The sequence below is a fragment of the Abramis brama genome (genome assembly GCF_963993115.1).
Source record: "Abramis brama genome assembly, chromosome: 15".
In the NCBI taxonomy this organism is placed as follows: Eukaryota; Metazoa; Chordata; class Actinopteri; order Cypriniformes; family Leuciscidae; genus Abramis; species Abramis brama.
The window spans coordinates 12117347-12128232 of record NC_139977.1 but is presented as its reverse complement, the minus strand read 5'-3'; positions in this window follow the sequence as shown (position 1 = coordinate 12128232).

The following is a 10886-nucleotide window of genomic DNA, read 5'->3' as shown; positions in this document are numbered from 1 at the left end:
AGGCTGAAATGTTAGATTTATCATTTTATAAAACGTTTTTATTATAACTTTATTTTAACATATAGTAGGCCTATGTTCATATTTGTAGACAATGTTATGCCATAAGTCATCCAACCAACTTAAAATTTATTTTTATTTTTTGTAAACTGTCGTAGTTAGGATAATGTTGTTATTTTGAAAACCAAAATAATCATAGTGCTGCTAATTTTATTTGTTGTTTGTTGGTTTTCGATATAAAACCAACTTAAAAACTCAGTTAAACGCTTTAGTGTGTGTGATAGTATAGTTCCAGGAAGTTGGCTACCGTGATAATATTGACAACCGTGGTTATTTTGGTCACTATAGCCTAAACGTGATATGAAATTTGGACCTTGTGACCTAAACACCCAGTAAAAACTGTAAGTAGCCTAGCCTAATTCAAACAGAAAAGATCGTTCAAGGTAGTATAGCCTATTTTACTAACTCAACTGGTTAACTGTAAGTTAACTTGCCACGCTTTAATAAATTCTATCGAGTTTTAAAAGACAATATAGGCTATTGTAATTTTACTGTATAAATATTGTAAAAAAGGGTAGCCTATGTTTTGGGAAAAAGGTATTGGCCTATTTATAAGACCTTTGTGGTAAAATATGCCTATTTTATTTATTTATTTAATCAATCGTCTTTAATTGTAAAAGAATGACATTAAAAACAGTTATTTAAGGTTCTTTACACGTAGTTATTGTTCTATTTAGAACCATATCGTAGCTGAAAAAGGCTACTGTTTTAGGTTCTTCATACCCGCCTTTTTGATTTTCAAATCTGTAACCGTTAAAGCCACCTCATTACTGTTTTTCTGGAGCTCAACGTGACAGACTGTCATTCAACACACTCACTGCAGGTAAATGATGAAAATTCATTTCTATACATTTTAATTTCAAACTGTATCAGGTTTCCTACCAATAATAGAACATGTGATCAGCTCTGTTCAGTTACTTCACTCCTCTTCTCAGAGAGTGACAGAGATATTGAATTTATGATCCATATTTTTAGATTTTTATTTATTTATTATTATGCAAAAACATACCCAGTCACACACCCACACAAAAAAACATTAAAGCAATCCCATCACTTTTTATGTCACTTTTTCCTTTTAACATTGAAAATGTAAAGGGTTCACATACTGTCCGTTTTTGCTACTTTTGGCCTTCATAAACATAATTATTTTTACATAAACAAATGGAAGAGACACATTGTCCCACTACCTCACCATCTACAGAGAGAAACTGCCACACAATTACACCAAAATGATGTAATTCATAGACACCTTAGAGGATTGTGAAGATATTGCATTAGAACGTGGTCTTCATGACAACTTTCTAGTTCGTTTCTAGTTGGTTTTACTTCATGTATTTATTCATGTTCAATGTTAATTGTCCTTTAACTGTTGTTAGAGCACTCATTTTTGCTACTTTCACATAAAAAAATAAAACTGACACAACATGCTGTTGCTGATGATATTAATGATATTAATATATAATTTAAAGTATTAAAATAAAATGTATAATACTAATATTAATAATATAGTAACTATAGGCCTACTAATATTAATGAAAATAATCCGTTATTCAAAAGGTTATTTATAACACCATTAAGGTCCTATAGCACTTTCAAAGCATGGTTCTTTAAATAACCTTATAAATGGTTTTATTTAGCACCAAAAAGGGTTCTGTTATGGTTAAAAGATGAAGAACCCTAATCTAGTAGCCTACCGTCTAGAACCAATTTTTTTTTTTTTTTTTTTTTTTTAGAGCAGAGTTCTTTTCCTGAACCTTTAATCACATTTGATAGTTTCTCTTATTGGTTAGTTTAGTCAATGTTATTATCGTGTCTTTTGTTATGTTTTGTTTTGTTTGTTTGTGTGTGTGCAGGAAACACGTGAATTCAAAATAGTTGTTTAAACGAGTTTCGTGCTTAGCCTATGGATTGGTTTTAGATGAAAGGTGAGTGTAATAGTCTTTTAAAAGATGTGCGAATGAGCGTAAAATGTTCTCCCACTCATGTGAGGTAAAAGCAATAAGCACGAACACACGCTTTTAAAAATGAGTCTATAGTTTTAAAAAAAATCATTCTGAAGTCTTTTAAAGATTACATTTAGATTTAGGCGCGTAGCTCCTACTTTTTTTTTTCTTGTTCGAAATAAGTGTACAATAATTAGTCTTTATATAGATAGCCAACAACTCCTAATAAAATGTATTGAATTTCACACGTAGGCTAAATGAACTTTGCACGTCGACTTTTTTGACCTTATTTTAAAGTGCGGGTCTTCAGAGTATCCACACGGTGGCGCCAAAAGCTCGTGATTAGAGACGAGATCTCAGTCACGTTAAAAAATGTTATCAGTAGTATGCATAGTTTTTGGTTAATATTACGTCTTTTAGTGTCGCATTTATCTGTAATATAATGCCCGAAAGAAAAAAAAAGATAGGCTAAAAAGCAAGGCATTTGTCTGAATCACTTGGTAATTTGCGTTTACTGTCACTCACACCGTCCTGCCTCAGTAGCTAGATTAATGTCTACGTAAAGAAAAATATAAATTAATTATTTTAACTCTTAAAAAAAATTATTGCTACCTTTTGAAATAGCTGAAAGGGACATGCAAACTAAATATAGTTGACCTATAGTTTAAATGTCTTTCTCTGTTGTAATAATAGTTTATACACAACAGCTCATAGACAAAAGTAAAAAAATAAAATAAAAAAAAAGACAGACATTTGACGAATTGTATTTTCTCAAGTCACATAGCCTATAGGATAAAACAGATAAAAAGAATTTCATCCAATATATTAATTTCTCACATTTATTTATGGTGTAAATGTTCAATTGTGTGACAAGTGTATGGACTCCCTAGTCAGGTGATTTCATTCTTTTTTTTATTTTCTTTTTTTTTATGGTGTAAATTATTTTGGGGTTTATAATTATTATTATTATTAATAGTAATGTTCTTTGGCAGTGTGTATCTGTAGTCTTCTGTATTCCTCTCTTCACTGAGAACAAGGAGTGAGATGCTGTATATTTGCCTAAAAGGCCTTTGACACCAGAATCATTGTAGTATCATGGTGTCGTCCCTTCCCCCTTCAACTAATGGATGGTCAAACACTCTGGGACTCAATCCTTATAATGAAAATACTGCATTAATTTTATTTTGTGATGTGTCATTGTAATTCAAGAGATGTTTTTAATCTTCAGATTGCTCCAGCACAGGCCATTTCAAAAATATTTGGCAGTGGCCCATCTCGCCCCACACGAGCGTATGCTCCTTTTATTGAATGCCGTTTGTCAGAGGTGGACATTAAAAGCTCCCCTTTATTTGAATAAACTATTCACATTTAAAAAAAAAGAAAAAAAGCTGCACTGTAAAAATATGTAAATTGGTCCAGGGAAGAACGCTTGGCTCACACGTAGTCTTTCATATCTCAATGTTGTCCATTACAAAGTGCATCTCCTTTCCACTTTTTCATGTCATCTTGTCTTTATTGGCAGGTTGTGTACTGCTCTCTGATGATGAGATCGTGCCGGCCCATCCTGTGTTCACCAGCTGAGATCCACAAGAGGTTGTGATGGACCACAAAAGATCAGGTGATTCTTCAAGTGATCAGCGTACAACAATGCCATTTTCAGTATTACTGCAGAGCTTTAAGCTTTGACGTCAAATAAATGCATCTGAGCTGAAACCGCCATAGACATTGAGGACGACATGTGCCCCAACATTCATCATCAGAATAGGTTCTTCAATAACAAATAACACAATTGTACATTTGATCTCGGTCAAAAATGCAGTCGTGGTTATTGGATTTTATTTTTTATTTTAAACAAAACAGCTTATATAATATTTGAAAACTTGTCTGACATATCAAAGTCACACAAAACAGGAAATTATATCAATGAATCTGAAGACCTGTCATGGTCAGTAAGACCAGTCATTTTTAGATACATTTACCTTTTTATGAAAAGGCAAGGTTAGTCAAGGTTGTAAACTGTCATGTGATGGTACTCCCTAAAACCTTTGCTATTAATTAATTAATTAATAATTATCATATTTATAATTGTAAAAAAAAAAAAAATTCAGTCACCTTACGTGAGTGTACTTTATGTATGCGGATGAAGCTGAATAACACATATCGAACTTTATAGAGCTGTGAAATAATTACGTTTTTCCAAACCATATGAATTCAACATGTAGACACGCTTATACGCCACTGACCCTTCTCTGTAATCTCGTTTACATTCTTGCTCTGGAAAAGTGAAAATTAAATGGTTTTAATTCAGTCTTATGTGTTGCATCACAAACTTTTATTGCTTTCAGAAGCAGTGGATTGAAAAATGATTGTTTTATTGAGATCAAAATTAGGCCAAAGACATGAGCTGTCCTCCATTATAACCATGCTTGCTTTTGCTAGTTTTATGGTTTTAAACCCCTGGTGGTGAGCTATTCTTGTTATTTATTCTGTAAAACATTGCAAATTTTCTCAGAGGGAGTTTTAAATGTATTTATCAATGGGTATTTAGTAAAAGGCAGTTAAGCTAGTTTCCCTACGGTACCATTGAGCGCTTGACATTGCCGCACATCTTTGTTTAGTGTTCCTCTTTTATCTAAGTTGCCTCACTTACAACACTCTAATACTGCAATAAAATCCCTACCGAGTGCGTGCTTGGTCACCTTGACATGCTGTTAAATTGCATTCGTGCTCCAGAAACTACGGATGTATCTTTTCCCCCCATTAGGTGCTCATGGGATTGCTTTTAATGACACTTTGCTGATTTGCTTTCACTGTAATAACAGACAGTCTTTGTGACATCCACTGGCTTCTGCAAACACCATGCTAATCTGACCACAGAACGTGTAGCACAGCACCAGCGTAATTCGATTCACAGCACATTGTGCTTACACGCTCCAAATCTGCCTTATGCCTGTGATATTGAAACACCTCTGCGTTTGCTGGAGCCTCACCAAATGAACGCGGGAAAGAGGAAAAAAAAAAAACAGCAAGAGATGCACTCCTGAACCAGACGATAGCCAGTGGGGGCCAAATGAAAGCTCTCAGAATCGCTGTACATACCCATCGGTCAAACAATCCATTTCTGCCCTGACATCGCTGCAGTCTGTCCGTCTCTGCATGGCACAGGAGGAAGGTGGAATACTGTAAGCTGCAGAAACAAATACATTTCATATCCAGGTGTCCTACATTGAATTTTTTTTTTTAAACTTAATTGCTTAACAGGTTTTAAGGGTTGTTTTGACCTTTACGAGGACATATTTCCTTTCTAACCATATATAAAAACAAATCAATACTTATAACTTATAACTGAATCAGAAAATTGGGTCACATTTTAAATGTGGCCTTAACTGCTATGTACCAATTGTACCAACGATGTACTAAAAACGAAATCGCATTTTTCGTGTATAGACGACACCGTTGCACTGCAAATAATATAATTGTTTCAACTTAAAAAAGGTAGTATTTCTGCTGCCTTAATTTTAAGTTTAGGCAACTTGGATATTTGAGTTGACTAAACTTAACATTTTAATACATTCTTTTAATTAAAACAACAATTTTTTTTTTTACAGTGTGTCAAAAGTGTGCATTTTCAGGCCCATACAACGCTGCTGTCGTGTATTTGAACAGCCAAAACTCAAACGTGTTTTGTTAACATATGGTGTTGTGTTAATGGCCCCTTAAAGTATTTGCATTTAATTAACATTTGTTGTTACACTGTAAACTTTGCCCCTAACTGTAACCCAAATTACTCTAACCCCTATATAGTCCTAACCCTACGCTTACTCCTAAACCTAACCATACCTCAAACTCATTAGCAATAAAGGTTTTTTTTTTTTTTTTTTTTTATAGTTACACAAATGCATAGACTTGTGGGTATTTCATGTCACCTGAAGGCCACCTGAAAATTATTATGAACAATTATTGCCTATCAAATACAGAAGTAGCTACAAGTTAATCTTATTTGTCATGTTTTCTACCTTAGATTAATGGCTTCTACATTTATTATGGTCTTTAAGTTTTATATAAATATAAAATTGACAGAAAATGACTCATTTGAATATGATTTGAGATGTTAAAAGTTATTCACAGCACACACACTTAGCGTTATAGTAATACAGATAGAGGAGTTATTACTTGGCCTACTTTTTCACTTTTTGCAAAAATGTTGTCTCATATTTCTCTCACTTCATCCATTACTGTTTTTCCCCCCTTACAATATCACTATGGTTGCAGGTCACTTTGCCATCTCTTTTCTGTCACTGTGTAAATAAGTTATTTAAAGCAAATTCATGATTGGCATTTGGATTCAGTCAGCCCCTCCTCTGAGTGCTGCTCTGACACGTGTTTATACGGCTTTTATCCTGTCCCCAACTCTTTGCTGAACAGACACTTTTGTCGTGCTGGCTGGTGAATTTTTTAACAGATCTCATGGCCACTTTCGCCTTTACGATTGCCAGGTTCACCAATTTACTGTAATGGACTGGAGTAGAGAGACTGGGTATTACAAATGATTTTGAGAGTGAAAGGAGAAAGTGAATGGAAAAATAAACAAGCAGATATAAAACTCTTTATTTGGAAGAGCCAGAGGTTAATATTTCATAAGGGCAGAGTATGTATCAAGTCCCTTTTTCAAGTTTTGTGCTGTAGTTTGTGTCACAGCCTATTACTGCATGCGACACATTCAGATCATATTATCAAATCATTTTTATGGATGGGAGTCGTAAAGAAATTTTAATGATACTTTTAAAGAAGTAAGTTATTGTGAAAATGTTGATGTGCCAAATTGATGAGATAATTTCAATAATGAATTTGGTACAGTTATTGCAAAAGGTGTTAACAGACTTTTTTTTAAATACATATTTGCAGTCTTTTTAGTGGCAGGCAGCATAAATGCAATACAATAATTGGCCCTAATATGAAATGAAAATGCTTAACAAACAGAATTTAGCAACATTCATTAATAAAATATAAATTCATGTCTTTAGCTGCACATCATATGAATAATAGCTACATGTCATATTAACAACCAAGGCAAGAAATGCCAACAGTTGACAATGAAAGTAACATACTGTAGTTGGCGCAAGTAACAGTTGACTGGACTCATTAGGCGCGTTTCCATTACAGATTTGCGCAAAACTTTCGCGTTTTTTTTTTCTTTTCTCTAAATGTCGACAAAAAACTATTGCGAAATGACGGCGTTTCCATAAACCGATGTTATGCGACTAAAACTTCATTTTTCCTCTCGCGATAAGTAAAATCATTCCAAAAACCATGGTAACGGACGTTGGTAGGTTTATGTACTATAATCCCAGCCACTGCACTGGCCATTATTATTAATCGAAGGAGATGTGTGTGTGTTTTCCAAGCATTAATGGTAAGGAACGACCCTTATACTTGTGAGCGGCACATATGAGGTGTTTCTGGGTGTTTCTCCCTCATATCTGCTTCGAGGTCTTGATTGTGGCATTTATTTGAGGTTTAGAATCCATTATTCCTGTAATTCTTTTGTCTTTTATGAATTTAATAAAGAGCTCTGTCTCGTATTCTGTCCAAACACACCGCGTCATCTACGTCAGGTGACCTGCAAATGCGCAAAAACTGTTTCCATTGCAGTTTTGCGAAATATTTCTTTTTCGAATTGCCTGAAAAACCACCTCATGCGAGCGTAAGAACTTTTTGGCTATAAATGGGAGTTTTTGCAAAATTGATGCGTTTCCATTGGGCGTATTTTCAATTCACAATTTCAATTTGAGCAATTTGAAGGGTAATGGAAACGCGGCTATTGTTACAATGGCAGCCTAGTCATTTTTATTTGAAGATCTATGTTTCAACATGCAAATAAACAATACATAGTTCATTCAGTAAAATTATTGAAATATCTCTTAATCCTTCCTCATCTTGATTCACACTCAAGCACGTTCACACAAACACATTGTCTCCTCTGACACATATAGGGTTAAATTATGATTAAAACTAATCTATGGCAAATAATTCATTATCATCAATTGTTATGACCCTACTGTGTGGCTGTGTTCTCTATTTTATTCAAGAGTTGGCTCCACGGGTTAACTTAGTTGACAGGTGACACCTTTCACCAGGTTCACCGTTTTGAGCTCACATTTTAATATTTATTTGAAATCAAATAAAAGTATTGCAAACCATAATGTACCCACCCAACATAGTTGATGGGCAATTCATGTATTCATTGACAATAGGTCATTGGAGAGAAAAAATGGGAGGGAAAAGATGACTAAACCACAGAACAAAATGACATCACTTAATGCTGGTCACATGGTTTTGGGATGAACCATTTTTTACTTTTCAAGGGGTGTTTGGTTGGTAACATAGTTGACAGAATGTTTGCGGACATTAATAAAATGAAATATTTTCTTATTTCAAAGAAAATTTTATTTAAACTCAATCTCTCCATGAATTTTCTGAGGTAAAATTTGCCATTATGTCCCTTAAATTACTGTTTTTCTATTTATTAATGACTATATTCATTAATAAAAAGTGAATGAATATATTCACTTGCGTCAACTATGTTGGGATTACTTGCCTTAGTTGTTTATATGACATGTAGCTAAAGAAAGGTATTTAGACAAGAGTCGAATATGACTGAAATTAATGGTTAAATGATTAAAACATGGTTAATGTATGCATTATACACATGTCACAGCCCAACTGTTTTGAGCAATTCAATGTTTTCGCTCAGACTTGAAATTTAAAGCAAATTACTATTCCATTTATTTTTTTTGATGGCAGTTTATTTGTTCCATTCCAATTTCTGTGAACCTCCTTTAAAGACGTGACCCCAAATGCAAAGTCAGTTTGCATACATAAACCGTTTTTATGCAGTTTATCATGAGAATTGATTGTGTGACTGTTAGCATCTGTGACATCACAGTGGTTGTGTATCACTATAAATGAGTGCTTCTGAACGCAAAGGTTGCGCAGACGGCACACAGGCACGTTGGATAATTAGCGGCAATGACAAAGGAGCAGGGCGCTGAGCCGTGGTCTAATGCGTCGCTGGTGCCGGGACAGGCATGTGCCCCCAAAGCTCCAGCGCTGCCCCATTATTAATGAATGACCTTTGCTGATGTTAAAGGGTTTGGGAGCAAAATTAACGTCTGCACTCATTTGTTGCTGTCACATTCCTTCCTTAACTTTCTTCATGGTGTGCGAGAGATTGCTTTTTTTGTGGGGGTGCTATTAACTTATTCACTTAAAAGCATGATGAGTCGAGTTAGATTGATGTAAGGATCTGCGGTGTTTACGTGCCGGTACTTTCCGCATGCTGCGATGTGCACTGTTGCATTGGGGTCATTAAGTCTTCTGTTGTGCTTTCCATGGTGACGGTTTGTGATTGTTTTGGTCATTATTGTTACTTTTGTTTACAGCGAGTGAGTATTCAGGAAGTATAAACAGTGGCACACATCCTCTTCTACCCAGAAGCCCCTCTACGGCCAAGCAGACAGAGCTCACTTCTACCTTACTTCAAAGAAAAAGGAAAAAAGTTAAACTCTGCACAGTTTCCTACCGAGTCTTGTTAAAACGGTGTGGAAAAAAGAGGCACTTCAAAGGGCCAGTGCTGCTGACTGTCTCGAAAGCACAGAAAGGGTTTTTACTGGCCTGTTCTAGGTTATTAATCTCCACTGCACCTCACTAAATCTTAATTAGTCTGATGATAAAGAAAAAAGTCAACTAACAAAAACAACATAAGATCTTACAGCTAATCTCCATCTAAAGTTCATCAAAATGTCCCTCTGTAAATCGCGTAGTTGTGATGTTGCCGTTTGTTCGATCGCTATTTGAATGAGAGGTTACAAATAAACATAGAAGTCATAAACATGCATATGTTCACCAGCAACCCTTGTTGAACTGAACGCAGAACTGTGGTGTAGTGTCCTGTCCTTCCTCTGGCGTCATGATGAAGTCATGATTTATTTTGTGTTAACGTTGTCTGGCTCTGTGGCACAGTATATTAGAAAACATTATGTGCGTGTGTGTGTGTGTGTGTGTGTGTGTTAAAAATAAAATAAGAAATAAAATGATACATCAAGTAAGGTTTATTGTTAAAGCCAATCATCACATTTAGTTGAGTTAGTTTTGAGGACATCTGCTTTTGTACTATTCCTACAGTGTAAAATAAAATCGACATTGTAAATATGCATGCTTAACAAGAAAATACTATTACTTAAATATTTCTCATTTAATTCAATTTGAAACAAGTTTCACAATTCTTTTTAGCTATAGACATTTAAAATTGTTAAAGCCCAAAAATGAATGTTGATGACTCATCCTGCTCTGCACGGATTATTGTCCAATCAGATGCTCTTTAGAATAAGACTGTCCCGCCCCCCTATTTCCCCTGCCAGTAACTACCAATAGCAAGTAGCCCTTTGATATGACAGCACTTGTTTGTGAAGTCTTTAAAGAAAAATAAATTTGTCAATGGAACAAAGCAAAATTTCTTTGTTATTGTCAACTGATCTGGCCCCATATCTGTAACTTGCAGTTTGAGTAGGTCTAAAAATAAAGTTTTTATGAAAACAAAAGCTGATTTTCCCTCTAGTGTGAATGTACTAGCTGTAGCTGGTAAATTTATCTTGTTTAAATGTATTATATTGAAAACAAGATACTGATTAATGTAGGCTTTTTTTGTTTCTCCTGGTTTGCCCCCTCTTTCACCTCAGTGGAGTCGTTGTGACATATTAACTAAACTGGGATTGGCGTGTACTTTTCTCTCTTGCTGTTCTTGGTGCGCTCAGTCACTAAATGTTTATATTTATATGTATTATATTTATATATCTATGACTGGAATGGCTGCTTATGAGATCATTT